This window comes from Cupressus sempervirens, chromosome 11 (genome assembly GCF_028749045.1).
Source record: "Cupressus sempervirens isolate cs-2001-9-10 chromosome 11, ASM2874904v1, whole genome shotgun sequence".
NCBI lineage: Eukaryota > Viridiplantae > Streptophyta > Pinopsida > Cupressales > Cupressaceae > Cupressus > Cupressus sempervirens.
Genome location: NC_143128.1, coordinates 356258419 through 356278298, shown reverse-complemented (window position 1 = coordinate 356278298; position 19880 = coordinate 356258419). Strand labels below are relative to the sequence as shown.

The following is a 19880-nucleotide window of genomic DNA, read 5'->3' as shown; positions in this document are numbered from 1 at the left end:
TGATGGTAACAGAAACTCGCCTATCAATCTACAACAAAAAATATAAGTTGTTAATATAAACAATATTAGTGGTACATTATTCACCCTTTGTTAACTATAAAGACATATATGACATACCTTAACATACGTGACATTGTTATGTTGGATAAACCATTCATAAGCTTCAAGTTCAACAACAACAATACAACAGAGAGAAGAGTTGTTTGGGAGTCTTTGTATAGGGGCTCGTATACCTTCTGAAGTAGAGGTACATTGAGGCTATCATCATCATCATGATCAGATATGCTTGGACTAGATGTGTCATGGATCAATGTATTTATACCATCCTCTTCAATTGTGTTTTCTGGCACATGATCGTCATCTTCCATGGGATCATTATCTTCACCTTGGATATTTGCACCTCCATGTTCCTCCACTTCAAAAACCATATTCTTCGGATTGTTGTGGTTCATATCATGTACTTCCCTAGGAAGATCAACCTATATAAAATTGATTAACATAAATAAACCATGATCATCAACTCATCATCAAGTGATTTCATATGTATATAAATTGTTAAAATGATATAATGAATGACTTACCAGTGGATGATAGTCATGCCCCCCTTCAATGTGACCATTCTCCCTACAATGTCTCTTAACTGTTTTGATTAGCAGTCTTCTATGGTTTAAGCCCTTACAAATATTGCAAGGACAATAACATTTTCCATCACCTTTTCTTTTCAAGTTAGACCACAATCTAGCAATTGTCTCCCTGTTTTGTTCTTTACTTATATTATCTGACATGATCGTTCTTTACAGGAAGCAAAAATTGGGCTATGAAAACTTCGGTCTACAACTTTCACAAACTAAGAAAAACTGTCGAAAGTACACAAATCTTCTTAGACCTAGCTAAATACTTTAATATTTTAAAAATGCTTTCTTTGACTTTATTCCTAAGATTATTTGTAAAACTTTGACCAACCACCTGAAGGTCTTATTTCAAGAGACCTTACAACATTAAGCCACTAAAAGCAATTTCAAAACATATAAGCTAAAAGTCTAGTTAAAATATACATTAGAATTTTAGAAAAACAATTTTCATACCCGAGAACGCGGCTATAACTTGTGCAACGGCCTTCTTGCTTAGCTGTAGAAGCTCTCCAGCAATCAAATTATACAAACTACAAGGCCTAACAAAAATTTCAAAACATATAAGCTACAAGTCTAGTTAATTATATACATTAGATTAGATTCAATAATAGCAAGCAATGTTATTTAGAATTAGATTCAACAAACCTTAGCAGTGTAAATAGCCATCTCCTCTAAACTGGACTCCAGACACGAGGGGGCATTCACATACTCTTCCCCTAAAGGTATCCTGAACAACAAAAGCCACTATTCTTGAGTTTGTGAATTGCACCTAGAGATGAATGAAGCTTAAAAGGAATGAAAATTGTTTTCATACATTTAAATCAGGATGTAATATTTATTCATAAGTATAAACCTTGCAAGCACTTAAAATTGTTGTTATATGTGTTGCGGGAAAAGAAGAAGTTTATACTTATGTGTATAGACGTGCTTCCTGTATATGATCCAAAGCTCGAATGTTATCAAGTGTTTCCAATGATGGGGAGAGGCCTCCATGCAAACAAAAGATCTACAATGAAACAAAAGAAAAGAAATTTTTCTTATAGTAAGAAAAAGTTTATTGTGCTGCACAAGGTACCAACAAAATAGTGTATAATATCTTTTTCTTTACCTGGCTTTCAATTCAGCATGAGAGCCTTTAATAGAAAAGACAAGTTGATAACATATTTAACAAGAGCTGCAGGGCCGCATAGTTCCTACGTAAGTCCAAGAAAATGTGTGAGGATTGACATAGATTTGCGTAAGTCCAAGAAGATGTGTGAGCATTGACATAGATTTTGAGAACATTTTCTATGTAATGAAGATTTTACTGCAAATGGAATGAACCTAGGGGTCGATTGGTAAACTGATTATTTGTATCAAATGGTGTAAAATTGAAACTAAAATCATTTCAACTGGCCACGCCACTCATGGACTGTTCCTCCATATGTTATAATACTTTCATCATATATCACAAATATGAAATACAATATGTAGCACACTGAAATAAAGCATTAAAAGATAGTGTCTAAATGTAATTAAATATATGGAACTAGTTATAAGAATCTGTACAAATCAATCAGAATGGGTTGAAATCAGTGCATCTTACTTTAGCATTTCATGTAACATAGCCAAATCCAAAAGAAATCTCGCAGACAAACTACCTAAGATTTATAACCTTTATCTTCCAATATCCAATGGCTCCTTATAGGCATTAATACAAAGAAGCCAACTGTCAAAAACTGTGGCAGTGGTAAATATTTTGAAAAATAAAATTGTATTAGGTATAAATAAAAAATAGTGAAGAATGGTGTAGACTTGTAGCCAGAAGATAACACAGTGAAAATTGATGAGCTCTTTGTTATCACCCACCTCAAAGAAACATGCATATCAACTCCAAGTGTCAAATGTCAGCTGTAAGTGCAACAATGCAAGTTTTCATCTGTGTAACTTGTTTTTCTGCTATAGTCAATGCTGATACATCTTGCTTTAACATAAATAGATTAGTCACCAAACAAATTATCAAGAGACCCTATGGTCATCATCATGATTATTTACTAAGCCAATTTCAACATCAAAGCCTCTAATATGAAATAGAGGATCATAACTAGATACCATATGATTGTCATAGAGTGAGATCTGAAACATTGTGATTCAAAAAACATATACAATCTCTTCTAGAAACAACATCAAGTAAAATCTTGGATAGCAGAAAAATTGTTATGTATAACAAAAAGTTGTTTTTAAATAAACTTAAGCAATTTTTAATTTACCAAAGTTTTTGCTAAGCCCAAATTTGCCAACTCTATAAGGAACTTCATATGATGCTGCAAGGAATGTGTTGATGACGCCAAAAAATGTGATTTTTTGATTAATCACTAATTGCCAACGTTCATGATTATGTAATTGTGAAGGACATGTCTGAATTGTATCTACTCTAATTTACAATCAATTTTCATCCTATCACTGTGAAAAATGGTAGTGTGATGTTGCTTGTATTACAAAAGGGATGTTGCTTGTCAATCTTGCTGAGGGTACTAACCCCAAATCCCTATAATTGATATTGCCTCTTGACCCTTTTAGGTGCTTCATCCCTAAACCTATGCCAACGATTGTCCCCAAATCAACCCTTGCTAACAACCATCCCCAAATCAAGATCCTAGGTCCTACCCTTCCCAAGACTCTAAAGGAACATAGATTTTTTTGCAACTTTGTACTTAGTTTTTAGGTTGACTTCATACAAAGGAAATTGTAATTGAAAACTATCAACAATTAGTTATCATTTATGCAGTGTGTAGTATGCATTGTGCAATACAATTTAATCAAATACAATATGAACATAAATAAGAAAAAATGTATCTCATAGTTTATGGAATAAGCTTTCATTTTATTTTATTTTTGTATCTCTATTCTATAAAACCATGTTTTGTTAATTTTTTCATCTTTATTTTACGTGTGTTGAAAATATGATTTTTTCTTGATTGATTCGTGATAGTTCGATAATTTTTGAATCTTTTGGTTTGCCTTTTTTTTACTAAGAAGATTTTTACTACTATGTTAGATAGTAGGAAACCACTGCAAACTTTTTTTTACATAAAATATAATGCCATGATCAATAATGTTACAGGCTCTTTTAAAAAGAGAGAATTACAATTAACTCTTGAAATGAGCTGGCCTATTACAATTAACTTTATCAATGTGCTGGACTATTAAAATTTTGATTGAAATTACACGATATAACAATGCACTTGCAGTCTGGTCTATTGCAAATTGACCACTATTTCCAAAAGAATATGTTGCATTTTATTCCATTACATAGAATATGATACTGCGAGCCTGCATTCCCTTCCAAAAATTGCACTGTATTATGGTTATGGCACACAACTCAAGAATTTGACTTCAATTCTTTTGGCATCTTTGCTGCTCTTGTAGAAAAAAATGATATTGCAAATATATAACCATGCAGCTCAAGACAAAATTGTAAACCTGCTATATTATAAAACCCATTGCAACCATACAAACTCAACAAGAGAATCATCCATAGGACAATGCAGGGCTGTTGTGCCTCCTACCAACATTCCTTAGGGTGAACTAAAGCAATAACCAAATCAGATCACCTTGAAAAAAGAAGCGACTAGGTTACCCCCAAATTTTCTCAACAATTGGGTTGCTACCATCAAGCAAACCCATAGTTAAAGAAAGCGGTCAAATCAACCATCGACCAGAAAGCATACAGCAACACCATCAGCGACTACCCAAAAATTAGATCCTATATGGACAAACAGACATCATCCATCTATCTGCAAAAAGATGCTATAGATGAGATAGTGTAAGTCGGATATAAAGAGGAAATGTTCCACTTGGAGCCAAATTGAGGGCCAAGTAATATTTACACATCAAAAAACTAGATACAAAACATATATAAACAAGTGCCATGTTGAAATATCTATATTTCTCAACCCATGTAGTGAACATCACTCATTGCTCCTTTTAGGATTTTTGTCAACCAAATGGCTGTTTCTCTTGGGGAGACTTTACCACGTCCAAAAGGCCTCAAAACTATGCCAAGTTCTTCTAGTCTCTACTATTGGAGTAATTGTGCACTAAGCTCTAGCAAGCCTTCAAGAGCTTCTGCTCTTTGTTGATATGATTTAAGATCTATTCCTCCTTTTACTCATTTTTTAGAATAATCAGAATCTCTATTGGAGGTTGAGGTTGTCTTAAGGTGCTGATCTACAATATGATGGCCAATAACAGTTGTCCCCATGGGAACTGACAGGACATCTAGATCATTATTGTCTGCATCTAAAAATGAATTCACATCTATTCTTCCTTGCAGCAAGCTGCTCACAGTTCCTCTCTCTGACTCAGCTTGATCTGTACCAACTCAAAAAGAACTATGTCTAATTACATGAATAACATCATTGAAGGCTGGTTTCACGTGAACAGAAGCAGGAGCTTTTGCATTGATATGGATCGTGCACTTTTCCTGTGTTCTATCACAGTTTGCATCATCCCTATCTGAACCTGAGCTTGATGAGGTGGACCTTTCTAAACGCAATCCATATGGGCTACTCTCTACTCTCAAATGACAACTTTCTTCTCCAGGAATGTCTAAGCGAGTACCCTTAACACGCTATTTTGCAGCAGGCAGCAAATTTTCAAAAGGGGCTATGGAGAACTCCGCAATTCAATCAAGTCTGGGTGCATTAACTGATACATCAGGAGACTGCATAGCTCGAAGCCCTAAATATTTTTTTCTATTAGAATACCACAAAGTGGTAGCTTTAGAAACATAAGGTGACTCAGTAGTTGCATCTTTTGGAGTAAGGTTTGATCTCTCAGTGAGTGCTTCAATTCTTCCAAATGAAGATGCTGATGAGCATGAAGTTAAAGAAGATTTTCGTGGCCTAGGTGTTATAGATTCATTGTTAATAGCTTTTACTTTAGGTGTTCCATTCTGAGGACTGTTAGTAATGAATGTAGGACATGAAACTGATGGCTTTGTTGGTAGGGGCAGGGAGGCCCTACGACTAGAAATACCTGGAGTTGAACCTGGTACACAAGATGAACGTTGAGATTATTTTATGTGTGAATATTTACCATCCAATTTTGGTGTCAAGACAACTCGTGGTGAAGGTTCTCCATAGGGTAGCTATCAAATTTATGACTCAAGTTAACATTACAGTTAAGATAACAAAAGAAAATTGTAGAAATAATAAGAATTTGGAACTTACAGATTGCCTGCCTTGAGTAAGATGTGCCTTCTTTACAGAATCTATTTTTACTCTAGGAGTGGGAAAAACTTGATCAGGGGTCCGAGGGCTTCCCATTCCAACAATCTCTTTTGCAAGTTTCTTTGTTGCATTTGTAGGAGAGCTTTTCTTATGAACCATGGGGTGCTTTAATTCTTTATTTCTATCTACAAGACTTTTCGAATTTTTTGCAAGAAAGCTATGGCAACAATGCCTATCCAATGGAACATCCTCTGAACACAAATTTGATTCCTCTGGTTCCTGCACAGCTGAATATTTATTTTTAAAAACCTGCTTGGAAGATTTTGGTAATTCATTTCCTATGTATGACCATGTACCTTCACTTCCAATGTTATGCGAAAGGCTATCCTGCAATGCACTATCTCTAGCATTCACATAATCATGAGGGGGCCTTACTGGACAAGTTAGATCACTATTACTAGAACCTTCTCTTTCACAACTGCTATTGCTTTCATCTATATTTTCCTGTTCAAGATGGTATCCACCCCTCAAGACCCTATCTGGGGTCGGATAGTGAACAAGGCAAAAATGTGTCCTTCCTTTAGCAATGTAAGGCTAAAAATGAGGATGCCTCAACCATAGATGGAAAACTCGCAATTTACTCAGAGTTTTAAACACTCACCGAGTATTTAAGCTAGGCGAGGAAATCCCAGAAAAACTCGCAGGAATAAAAACTCGGCTGTTGGGGAAAAACTCGCCGATTACTCGGCGAGTTTTTACTAAAAAATCGGCAATTTTTTTTAAAAAACTTGGCTGCATTGTTTGATGCCAAGAACTATTTACTATTTTGCTTCCTGCCATGAGCATTCTGCATGAGAATGCAATTTTGTATGCACTGTGCATTTATATATATCTAAACTCTACTTGTTTCTTTTGTATTCTCTTTAATTAACTTATTAGATGCATCTTCTCATTAAATTTTGCAAAATAAATGTATTTTTAATTAAATTTCAGCGGTTTTTTTAAGTTCCCGAGTTTTCCCAAGTTTTTTTTTAAATCGCTGAGTTTTTCCCGATTAAACTTTTGGTGGGCTTGGCGAGTTTTTGCCTTTGGCGAGTTTTCCAACTATGGTAGATACTATAGACCTTTGCAATGAGGGCCATACTTTCATAACTATGCCAGATATATAATACCACTGCATTTCTATGTAAGATACATGCAACCAAATGTACTTTTTATTACTGGCCATTTTGCCGACTTAGGGCCTTTCATTTCCAATGAAAATAATGTTCTATTATTAGTTTTATACTTGAATTAATGAATATTGAGCAAGGATTTTTGAATTTTATTCATTATATGAACGTTTAAACTTGAATCTTGATCTCATGTAATGGGATACTTGTAACAATTTTCCAACTTGTATCCCAAATTTTTAATATATAGTCGTAAATCTGTTGCTACCATCCTACCATAATGGGCTTCGGGAGTGAGATCTTACCACCCAAGGCTATGCAAAATAAAATAAGCTTTGATGCATTGGACTATGAGGAACAACAAATTTTCATGGATTTCGCATGTCTTTTTGTTGACAAATCCAAGCACACTGCCATGGAAGTACGGGAGGCATCAGCATGGAGCTCTTGACATGCAATGGAAACACTTAAAAAAAAGTGTCTTGTTCAAGAAATGAAAGGGCATTCATGAGAAACATTAACAATTATAATGAGAATGTATGACCATCTTTGGGACATGGGAAGATAAATTGCAAATAGCTTGAGCCTAGTGAACTAGAATACAATTACCAAAATGAATTTATCTCATAAAGGTTGATATTTTGCAATTTTCTTTGGTCAAATGTAGATTTCCATATTGTTGTCAAGACCATAATGTCTTATGATGTTTAAATTGGAACCTGATGTTACTGAATGTTAATGTCTTGTGATGTTACTGGAGAAGGATGTGCAAAAGACATGCAGAAGAATGCGTAGAGTTCATTGGCAAGAGCCTCTCGCCAAACACAAAAAAATCTCACCAGCCCCAATTGCTGATGTGAGGAAAACAAAGGATTCATTAAGAACTGGTTTTATGGCCTCTTTCTTCTCTGTGTGTACCAAGGTTGAAGTATTTGAAATGAAGTGTGAATGCAAAATATGTTGATAATTCCTCATAGTGCAAACACATTCACCCACCACGATGTCCACTAGGGGGTGATCATGACAAGTTAAAACATAAGGGAGCAACATCTTCTATCACTGTAAGATAAGCATCCAATTATGGTGCAACCGCATGGATTGTTGAAATAAAAGCAGTGGAAGAACTGTAATTTGTTGGCATTTAGATTGTTCTCCTGTTCATGGGAATTAAAATTTGTTTGCCTATAAGTTTCTTTCTAATTCAGGTGTATTCCTACTACCATAGATATTTTGTGCCTATAAATTGAGAAATATACTAATTTGGGGCTAGTTTGTTTAATCAAAAAGTGTTTAAGATGGAGGAATTTAATGATCTCTAAGGTTTTCCAAGATTCTCAAATTACCAACAAAGTAAAATTCCCATTATCTAAGTAACTAGAAATGTGTCCTCCATCTTAAAGAGAATTATTGGTCACCAACTTCTAATCTCTATATTTTCAGCCTTAGGAATGAATTTGATGTTTCATTTTTCACAATTATTTGAAGAGAAGTAGTTATATAAGCTTCATTATATACCTAAAAAATGTTGAGAGCAATTGTGTCCATAGAATTATAATAGGCATTGAAATGATAGTCAACATAAAATGTAACAAAAACTTAATTTGGCCACAGCAATCATCACAGGGCCACATAGTGCAGTGGATTAGCGCGTTTGACTTCAGATCAAAAGGTCGTGGGTTTGACTCCCACTGTGGTCGAGTTTGTCAAAATGAATTTTATCATTTCATTTTTGACATGTTTGTCAAAGTTTGCTGCAAAATGCGAGCACTGCTCTTCTTTTTGTGAGTTTAAAGCTCTTATTGTAGCATGGTCTTAGGTGACACTATCAATACGACTCTTTCCTTATCTTTTGCAACTAGTTTTCTAAATGACTAGAGGATTGTGTTAAAACTTTTATGTTACCATATATGCGAAGGTAGTGATAGTGAAATGCATTTTGGTGTTTTTTCATCTGTACATATTCATAAATATATTCCATATCTTAATAGAACAATTGTTTACCCTAAATGTCTACTAAAAGGCCTCTTGTTTGCCTCTTTTTCTCTATAGTCGTCAAAAGACTTGAAGGAGCTCAAGCATTTGGACACTGAAATGAATGGGCATGCTTTTGATCCTGAAAAACATGGAGAACAAAGGAGTAATGGGTTTATTTGTCTTACACCTTTTCGATGTGCATCTCTGCCCGACCCTCCGAATGCCTCGAGTTCGCCTCAATGCCCCTCTCAATGTTGCTGAAGTGATCTCCCTCGCACGCACCTTTCCTTTCAGAAGAACCCTGTGTCACGCGATTTCATTCAAATAATGGTTTTTGGATTTATTTTTTTCTCTTATATCCTGCTGGCATCGCAATTGCGACGGCATCGAGCTAAAATTGAAAAAAAAAAAGCCAAAACCACATTACCTTTTCTTGCCGTCACAAATTAACGTCGCAAATTGACCCCTAATGTATTAGTGGGTCTATGGATTGTATTACAAGAAGAATGATCAATTTTAATTGAAGGTATTTACTAATTCTAATTGGGTAGGAAATGCTGATGATAGAAAAAGAACAAGTAGAGGTGCATTCTTTCTAATTAAGAGACTAGTTTCATGGACAACCAAGAAGCAAAGAGACATTTCCCAATCAATAGTTGATGCTGAGTATGTGGTAGCTATAGTAAATTGTTCAAATATCTTATAGGTCAAGCAATTATTGAAAGGTATAAAGAGAGATATTATAGATCCAATGGTTATCTATTCTTATAACACAAGTGCTATTAACATATCAAAGAATCATGTAATGCACACAAAGATAAAGCACATTTCTATCAAGTATCATTACTTAAGCGAGCTAGTTCAAGAAAAAGAAGTGAAATTAGAATATGTGAATACTAAAGAACAAAATGTTGACATATTCACTAAAAATTTACCTAAATATTCTCATTAATATCTTAAAGGTAAATTAGGGGTGATTCCCCTGGACAAAAAACAATTAAGTAAAGATGGTGCTTTGCATCAAATTTATTGATCAGACTATCTTACAAATTGATGCAAATAGTTCTACTTTAGGATTTTCTTAAGGTAGAAGTGAGGAAGAAGGACAAAAGGATGGATTAGTCACACAAGATGGAAGATGAAGAATTCAAAACTGACATGAAGATAGCTACATGAAAAGATGCAAGAGATAAATTTTTCTTAGGCATTGTTGTCAAAGAGGGAGAGATTATCTAATCACCGTGAGGGAGGGATTATCAGAGAGGTTTTTTAGAAAAAAGAAAAAAAAGAAAAATAAATTATTCAAAGAATATCACAATGAAAGAGGGAGATAGTGAAAGATGGAAGAGATATGCAAGAGGGAGAGATTACTTAGAGGGGGTTCATAAGACCTAGTTGTGGTGGTGCACATTATATTTAATGATGAGAATTAGAATGAAACTAAGGATATTAATGAGGTTTTGATACATTGAGGTTATTTCTTGAGATAATAAAAGTTTTGGATTGTATGGTAACTAGAAGTATTTTTTAGGTGTTTCCATCAATGCCAAAGAGGGAGATTTTTAGAAACTACAATTGAAACAATTTTTATGTTTTCATTGATGTCAAACCTATTGGCCATGAGATTTTTTTCTATCTAATCTAAGTGTAATATCTATTTGATTGATGAAGAGGATTTGAGAAGTTATTCATAACAAAAGAATCTAGAGGAAAGATTGAGTTATGAAGATGAAACTATAAATAGACATTTGTTTAGTAGGACTGTGACAAGATAAATTGATTGTTTAAATCATGTTACAAGTGAAGAAGATAGTAATGCTCAAGTCTTGAAATTGTGAACAAAAATAGATCAAATGCATAGGCTTGATTGAGAAATAGAGGAGAAGACTAAAGAATTTGATGTACATGCCAAGTGATTCTAGTGTAAACTGAGCCATAGTAAGTGTCAAGAAAAATTAGTATTGGCAAAGCATTAGTATCTACTGAGTCAAAGTGTATGTGTCAAGAAAGAAATTTAGTAGCGATTGAGTAACCTGGTGATGACCAAGTGTTAGAATATAGTGTTGGTCGAGGAGCAACATTTTAATTATTAATGATAAATCATAATTTCTAGCTAACTAAGTTATTTTTTGGAATATGGAAAGCTTGTTGAAGATATGTATAAATGAGTTGAATCATTTATTATTAAAAGAGGATTAGTTAAATGACCTAAGGACTAGATCCTAAGAGAAACTTCTACAAAAGAAAGAGAGAACAAATGGTGATCAAATTCATTATATGTGACAAATCTAATCATAAACCCTAAGATCTACGGTGATGATTAAGTGAAAGAAGTAATAATTACCTATTTAAGGAGGTACAAGGGAAAATTTTCATAGAGTTTCATAATGTTTCAAAAAGAGTAAGGTTGGAGCAATTGCTGATGTTATTGACTAGTGAATCTAAGTAGAATGTTGAAATGAGTTGAGAAGAAGTGAGGTATGATTGCTTAAAGGGTTACCAAGTGAATCAAAGACATAGATGACAATGGAGGTTAGATATTGAATCAATTTAAGAGTTGAAAAGAGATTTGTACATGAAAAGTGAGTTTTACTTAACATATCAAAACTTGTTGTTACTTTCTAATCATTGTCAACAATATTTGAAATCCTTTAATCAAGGTTTACCTAACAATCATATGTAAATCCTTTAAAAGGATGACATATAAGGTAATGTTCTATAGTCCTCTAACCAAGCCACTCCTAATAGGGTGATTAAATCCTTTAAGATCACATTTAATAGTGTGTTTTGTAACCTTTAACGGGTTGACTCATAACAAAGCTCACTTCATGAGAGTGAAAATTAGTGACATGTTGCTAGTGTTTTTTCCCAAGTTGGGTTTCCATGTTAAATCCTAGTGTCAAACATGTATGGATGTTATTTATGGTTTTTTATTGATTAATGTTTACATTCTACAAGTATATTATATTTAGGATAATAGACAACTAGTTGATGTTGCTAATAGTTGACTATAGAGAATAAGCTATGGAATGATAAGATCTGAAGTTGTTTAAGTGTTTTTTCGTTCAATTGGTACTTTTGGACCTTGGATAACTAATTCACCCCCCCCCCCCCCCCCCCCCCCTTCTCAATTATTCCAAATATTCTAATAGATATTACTTAAGAATATTACTTGAGAAAAGATAGAGTTTGCCAAGTAACCTAAAAATAGTGATTGTAAAAATTAATTTATGATGTGTGCATAATGTCTAACAAAGAGAAGACTGTATGGCTCTATGTTAAGAGAAGAGTGTATCCAATGTTAAATAAAAATGGTATGTTTTACCAAGAAAAAGGACCTCGAGGTAATATAAATTCATTCCAAATACAAGTGCATTTTCACTGTAGTATGCCCCCAAACAAGAAAAAATCAAGGGAAATAAATAGCACAAAAGAGATATCATAAAAAAATCTACTAAATCTTGGCCCACTATACACATGTGATGATTTATGTATTTCAAGATTAATTTCAAAGAATTTACCTCATCTCCAAAGGTAGTAGGTACATCTACAAGCATAATGGAAGAGCATAGAATCATATGAACATAGGTGTTTTTGGACAACTTTGTAGAGACCAAAAGAGATATGGTTATCACTACTTTCCATCATCCTTAAGTAGACAACACAAAGGCACATTTATAGCACTATCACATGCACAAAATAATACACATGCAATATATAAAGAAGAATTAAAACACAAAAAGAAGAATTTCATGATAGGTTTGATCCCTTTGTAACATTGTACCAATAGATAAATGAGATTCATCTAAATAAATATTTAAAAATAACAAACAAGTGCATCACATTATAGGGGAAACACATTATATAAATAAGAAAATACAAAAAAGAATTCACTACACAAGAGGAGTTATTCAAGCATATCATCTCCCAACCATTCACATGTTAAACATTACTTATGGAAGGTGAAAAATATGTGAAAGGAGAAGTTACATAAAATACAATGGATGGAGTTAGCATAAGTTTCAAACAAGCACCATGCTCTAATGGCGAGACATTTTTTTGGTCATAAAGAGATTTAATACTTCGGAAAATCTTTTACACAATTCATTATTGACTTTAATAACCACATGTGTATCATTAGAATGATCAGGATTGACATCATCATAATAATTAAAATTGGTATTATCATCATCTAAATTAATCACAATAGGATGCTTAATCAGGAAATAAAAATTATTATGTTTAGAAAATTTGAATTTTTCTTCCTTGCTTGGGCTCTATGTAGGTTGATCAAATAGAATTAAAAAAGCATGAAGTTTTTAGAAGATAATTTTTCTACAAAGGAATCTCATAGGCCTTAGCATGATATCTACAATATTCTTAGGAGTAGAATAGACTTTTGGTTTTACTTGAGATTTGAGAAGTTATAGGATCAATTAACATGGGATCCTTAATTTTCTTCCTTAGTATGAAGAATGGAAGGAACAAAGGATGTTATATTTTTATAGGATAAAGGAGGTTAAATGGTTTCATAAATAGAAGGAATAAAGGTTTGGGAAGGATTCTACATTCAAGATAATAAGATGGTACATCCTTAGGGTTGATTATTTTGGGTGCCAGTAAGAAGTTGAGCTCACATTTTCACCAAAAAGTCGAATTGTTCTTCTTATTTTTAAAAAAAATTAATCCTTGACCTAAATACTTGAAGCACTTAGAAATTAAATCTTAAAAAAAATTCAATAATAAAAATTGTAGAACTTGAATTCTACTTTCAAAATATGTAATTTATTTGAATATCGTTGGTTAATAGTTTGTCTTCCTTAATTCTTTGGTTTATACCTTGACTCTTAGAGTGCCTAGTGGCTAATGAAAAAAAAAGAAGGTAACAAAAAAATGGGGCAGTGTAGTAATCTATCAAAGAACCCTGAATTGAAAGGTACAACTCCCTCTAAAATGTAAGATTTCCAATGAATTTTATTTTTATGTGTTGGGGGTGTGCTCTTAATCAAAGAACAAAAGAGGCTAGCATCTAGATTGTTCAACACTTCGAACAACCTAGGCAATTTTGAAAAAGGAGACTAACATATATTATGCAATCTACTCTAACTTGAATGAAAAGATTGAAATGCATGTAAGGCTGCCTACAACAAGAAAGGATGACTGATTGGACAATTCCTAGATCACTGAAATAGTTGAGTTTTGACAATATTCAGATTGTCTTCTTTTTGGCTACTCCATTAATCATTTTCTAAACTCCTCAAACAATAAGTTAAAATACTCATAAACTATAGTTCATAACACAAGGGAAAGAATAATGCTTATGCTAATGAAAGTAAATCTTACAATCCACTAAGATGAAAGAAATAAAACCAAATTTATTTGCAATCATTCAACTGTAGTTACAATACATTCATTCTAAATAACATAAAATCATTAAATGAATATAAAATTTTAAAATGTAAAATCAGAGTCAAACACAATAGTCCTAGCTATAGGGGTTTTCCCATAGAATAACTTTGCCCATCTAATTTACTTCTCAAAAAGTTACATATATAGGCCTCTTCAAAAATGGATAGTTACATTTAATGATTACAATATAGAGGATCTCTGAATAGAGGAAGCTAAATATAGGACTTGACTAATTCAATGTCCATTATAGAGTCTAAGCCTACTAAGAAAATGCCAAAATAGCTACAACAGTGAAATCGGATAGAAGAGAGAGAATGACAGATGTCTGAGAGAATATTAGAGCATCATGATTTCTTTAGAGTTGCTACTTTAGCTCTATAAGCCTTCATTGCATCTGTTACTTTATCTAGTTCATCGACACCTAGGATTATAATATTGTTAGCTCAAATCATCTAGTAGTTATGCACCTTTGTCAACTCATCTAGTTTGGTGACTTTTGATTGGAACTTCTCTGATATCCACCTTAAGATGGAATCTACTGATGAAAGCTCCTAGATCTTTCACATTTGAAAGTTGAGTGGATCAGTTGCCTCATTGAAAAATGCTAGGAACTTGGTCTTCATCCACTCAATGTCTACTAATCAGTCAATGTTAGATATATATGACTCTATGTGTAGCAATTTCAATTGTTCAAAGAGCTTCTCTATAACCTTCTACACTAGGTCATGTACATCTTTAAGCTCATTTGCAGATCTTGCAGAGCTTTCCACTACAAACTCCAAAGATTGTTTCCAATAAAAAAATGGTTCTTTACCTTTTTTAAGGATCCTTGGGAGACAAAAATGTCAATCTTCATATTAATCACTTCTTGTAATAGTGACAATTGCTCTATCAATCTATTTGCTATTTTTTTCATTGTAATTTGATGGTTAGAAGCTACCTACCTTAACTTGTGAGCATATAATAGTAGGATCCCAAATTCTCAATGAGTGGGGGACCTTGTTCCTTCATCTGATCAATCCATGATCTACCAATTTGACCAAATTATCTTTCTTGCTATAGCTTTAAAAGAATGTTCTTATTCTCTTCTACATTTGGGTCAAACTGTGCTAGTTGAAGTGCTTCTAAGTGCATACTTGATATAATCCATTAGTTCTTTCTTTGAGGCCTTGAGTACCTCTTTTTCTGCCCTCAACTCCTCCAATATGTCTTCTATATTTTCATAGTAGGTTTCCATATGTCCCAAATACTTCACCTCTGACTGGAAGAACCCACATTTACTCAAGTTTCCATACATCTGATGGTCTCTCAAGTACTGCAATACCTAACATAAATGGACTTCGTGCTCCTCCACAGTCTTCAAGTAGATCAATATGTCATCCAAAAATACAATGACACATTGATCGAGATACATGCTAAATACCCCATTCATCAAACTCATGAACACAAATGGCACATTGGTCAACCCAAAAGGTACAACTGTGAACTCATAATGATCATATCATGTATAAAATGTTGTTTGATGAATATCAGCCTCTTGGATACGAAGCTGATGGTATCCCGACTTCAAATCAATCTTTGAGAACACTCGTGCTCCCTTCATCTGATCAAACAAGTCATCTATCCTTGGTAAAGGGTAACGATTCTTCACTATCACCTTATTCAACTGTCGGTAATCAATGCAAAAATGCAAAGAACCATCCTTCTTCTTCATGAAGATGACTAGTGCACCCCATAGGGATACACTAGTATGAATATGGCCCTTGGCCAAAAATTCCTCCAACTACAATCTGAGCTCACTCAACTCCTGAGTAGTCATGTGATAAGGAGCTCGTGAAATAGGCTCCGCTCTTGGTACAAGATCGATCCAAAAATCAATGTCACGCTGTGGAGGCATACCAGGAATCTCATCAAGAAACACATCTGCATACTCATGGAGGAGTGGGTGATCATCGAGTGCTACCGTATGGCTCTCGACTTCCTCAAGATCACTAAGAGACACAAGAAACAACTGGCAACCTTTTCGCATACTTTGCTTTAGCTGATTAGCTGAGATCATACTAAGTGAGACTAGCCGCTGAACTCCCAAAAGTTCCACTTGTCCACCTATTTCATCCACACATTGTACCACCTTGTGATGGAAATTGATATTTTCCTCATGGGTGGCTAACCAATCCATGCCCAACACAATGTCATACGATCCTAGAGGTAGAATGCGTAGATCCACTATGGTGGTGAAGGTTCCCAAATCCAAACAACTCCTAACCAATGAGTCAACAGCCACCTTAGAACCCATGGCTAACTCAACCTAACACATTGCCACTAGCCCACATCACTAAACAAGAGATGGTGAAATGAAAGAATCGGTAGCACCAGAGTCAAACAAAACTAAAGTTGAAATACCATGCAACATACCTGTAGTCTTGACTACCGTACCTTGATGCTTAGCTTGAAGGTTATCAACTGCTACAAAGACTTTATGATTTCGACCCGCATCTCCTATGGTAGGCTCAGATCTCATTGTGCCCTTACTAGGTCCTAAAGATGGTTTGATGGAACAATCATAAGATTTATGGCCACGTTGGCCACAAGAATAACAATTCCCAAAAAAGTTGGGTCCTGTCCCACGACCACTTTGAGTAGCACTAGGATATGGTGCACTACCTCTGCTGGAATTCTGCTGACTGTTCTGAGGAGGACGATCCTGCTAAGATTTTTTCCTCTACTCTAATTATCTCCTTTCTTCCCTGAGCTACCAGAAGATTGACCACCCTTTCCCCAAAACTTCTTCCTATTCTTATGGGAAGAACCACCTTGAGAGGGTTCAGATTGGGATTGGCCCTTGCCTGAGGATTGAATGAACTAAGCATCCTGTCTTGAATTTCGAGTACTTTGGTTGTAAGAACCAAATCTACTACTATAACCTGTAGCCAAATTTTCCTCCGCAATATGTGCCTTCTCTAGCATGAGCACAAGATTCTTAGGCTGATGCATTCAGACTTCTTCAATGAGGGAATCCTTCAGGCCTTGGATAAAATGGTGTGCTAGGAGAAAATCATCATTGTTGTAGTAGGAATACTACCTAAGTTCAAAGAACTGAATCTCATACTAATCCATAGTCATGTTCCCTTGACAAATTTCATAGAACTCATCAGCACGGGCCTCTTTGAACTGAGGAGATAAGAACCTCTCTTGAAATCTCTCCTCAAAAATCTCCCAGGTGAGATCTGCAACGCTAATCTAAAGCTTTTGACTCTTAATATTCCACCAAATGGATCCATGGTCCCTCAACTACATAATTGCACAACGGGCCCTCATGTTGGTTGAATATGGATACATGGTGAAGCAACACTCCATGTCCAACAACCAAGTCTCAGCTTTGAGGCCACTTCCCCTACCATCGAATGGTGGTGGTTTGGAACTCTAAAGGGACTTCATGATATCCAATCTGATGGAATCCTCACTGCTACGGTCTCAACCACCTTGACTGTGCTCTCTGCCACCAGGTGGAGTAAGAGAATGCTCATGTTCACATTCCTCCTCTCTATGCTCAGAGTGATGGGAATCTCCATGATGAGATCCCTCTTCCTAATTCTAATCATGTTGGCGCTCCTCAACATGAGGGCCCAAAAGAGCAAGAATCTATTGGAGTACAGGCATCATCACCCCTACACCATTCTGATCACTGATATTACCATGTTCTCCCCCTCCTCCCTGATGTTCCTCTTCATGGTGTTTATTTCCATGGTTATCACTATGGGTACCACCACAGCCACTAGGTCTACGTGCAGGAGGCATCACTGTGGGAACAACAAGGTGATGTCAGAACAATTAGATCACAAGCATAAGAGTAAAAACCATGAATGAACAAGATAAAAAATAATAAAACATAACATAGCAACACACAACATCAAACAAAACCATAGTGGAAGCATAACACAGAGATCCCAATGTTGCAACCTGGCTCTGATACTAGATGTAATGCCCCGCCTGGAGATCCTTGGAAACAAGGATGAAATACAAGCAAGGTTTTTTTTTATTTTAAAACCAAGTGTAACTGCACATGATAAAAACTTACACAGATCATAAAGATCGCAATGGAAGACAACAAATAACCTTACACCAATGGATCTCCAAATGCCACTAACAACCAAAACACAAAAGGAAACATACGAGATCAACCAAGCTAAAGACAAAAGTTGACTCCTGAAAATTGGCTAAGTTTGAAATCTTGAAGCCCTAAAATTTCATAGAATCTTTATCTTAGCTCATAGAGGTCTGGAACCTATCTCAAATGAATTGTCGCACATATTAAAACCCATTTGGCCATTGGGTTCAAAATCCCCAAAAATTCAAAAATAAAAGGAATCAGCCACCATATGCAAAAACAGCCAGCATAACGGCCCTAAAACCCAAACCCCCATTTCAAAAATAGGGAAAATGCTCATACTTGACCAACTGGGTAGAACTAGCAAACTAAAACAGAGGGGAACACTAGTTCTCAACCTCCTAACATATTTCTACAAGAAACAGAAATAGAAATGGAGCAAAAACATTAAAACGGGAAGGCCCTACCTGACAACAAAAAGGGCCAAAATTTAAACCCATAGAATAAAATAAATAATACGCCAAAACTGCTGAAACTGAAAGAAAACCAAGAACTCCTTGAGCTAAATCCAACGAGACCAACCTCGCAGAGATCCCACGCTCACAGCTCCCACAACAAAAAAAACAATAATCCTTCATAAGAGGATTTCCAAATTTTCTCCCCAAATACAATTTTGAAAATGTGAGAAGTGAATAATGAATTTACTTTTTCAATGCTTATTCATTTTTGAGTGAATTGTTGATTCTAGAAAATACCTAACTGGAGTAGTTAAACTCTGAATCGACCCAAATGAAAATAAGTTATTATCTGTAATGGAATTTCACCTAAGGAAAAGCTACTGGAAATTAAATACGAAAATATTTAAAACCCAAAAACACATAAAAACACTTAACACTTTCGCGACAAATGCGAACTTCTAAATGCACAGATACACTCACTAGTCTAATCACATAATGCAGATGAGTTTGGATTTACTAATCACCAAAAGGTTTTAATTATAACAACTAAAATAAAGATACCTCAACCATACAGGGATGACATTGGTAAAATATAAATAGCTGAATCACTAACTCCATGTACCACTGCCAGGGATATAATTCCTGCACACTAAAACACACGACCAAGTGTAATTGCATATAATATAATCACCAAATAAATTTAAACTTTAATTAACTAATTAATCCATTTACATCACTCACGTTCACAAAAAGCATAAAGAACATAAATGGAGTAAATACCCATAGCATAGAATCCATCTCAGAACATAATCAACAAATATGTCCAATACATCATATAACCAGATATCATCATAGATCTATTGTCATCTCAAAATAGCATCAACATGAAAATATGATAAACTGAACAACATAGT

The 19880-nt window shown here is 34.7% G+C and overlaps 1 pseudogene; it reads right to left on the bottom strand.

Moving 5' to 3' along the window:
* Positions 1–4563: 4563 nt before the first annotated feature.
* LOC149529547 (uncharacterized) lies at positions 4564–16921 on the bottom strand (annotated as a pseudogene).
* Positions 16922–19880: the final 2959 nt, after the last annotated feature.